The following is a 767-nucleotide window of genomic DNA, read 5'->3' on the forward strand; positions in this document are numbered from 1 at the left end:
TTTAGCAGTCATATCTTCTTTAAGCTTTTAAAATCTGAAACAACTTTTTCATTGTTCTTTGTCTTTCATGACATTGACATTTAAAAAATAGAACAGGTCAGTTGTTTAGTAGAATATCCCTCAATTTAGGTTTGCATGTTTCTTCAGCCATAGATTCAAGTTGGGCATGTTTGGTAGAAAGATCAGAGAAATGACACTGTGTGCTTTCCAGTGCATAAGATCAGGAGGTCAGCTTGTCCCGTTACTGATGTAGTTAACTTGAATTACTTGGTTAAGGAAGTAACCCCCGTATTTCTCCATAGTAAAATGACAATTTTTCCTTTTTAATGCAATATGTCTTTGAAACTGCTACTTAATATATTACAGTTGCTAAGAGTGGTAGTGGAGACTGAACGTTGTGCACAGTTATAAATCTGGCACAAAAGCAACAAAGGTAACTTCACTATTCCAAATAAAATTTAGAGACCTGATTATAGAGGTAGCTGTTGCACATATAATCTTAGTAAGACTGTGTTCATTTCACCTGGAATGGTATTATATGGTTATTTATTCTAACACTTTAAATAAGCAATCTACTTAATAAGTTCCAACTTTGTGTCTAGTCTTACTCTCATTGGGAATACTCTTGGGTGTAGACAATATAAATATAGTTCTGTTTCAATTGCAATTATACTTTATATGCTTATTCTAATGTGGTTTCTGGGATAGGGGATATCAACACATCTGTATTTTTCAGTAAACATTTAAATAAAACAATTGAACACATC

This window comes from Bison bison, unplaced genomic scaffold (assembly GCF_000754665.1).
Source record: "Bison bison bison isolate TAMUID 2011002044 unplaced genomic scaffold, Bison_UMD1.0 scf7180017458152, whole genome shotgun sequence".
Lineage (NCBI taxonomy): Eukaryota > Metazoa > Chordata > Mammalia > Artiodactyla > Bovidae > Bison > Bison bison.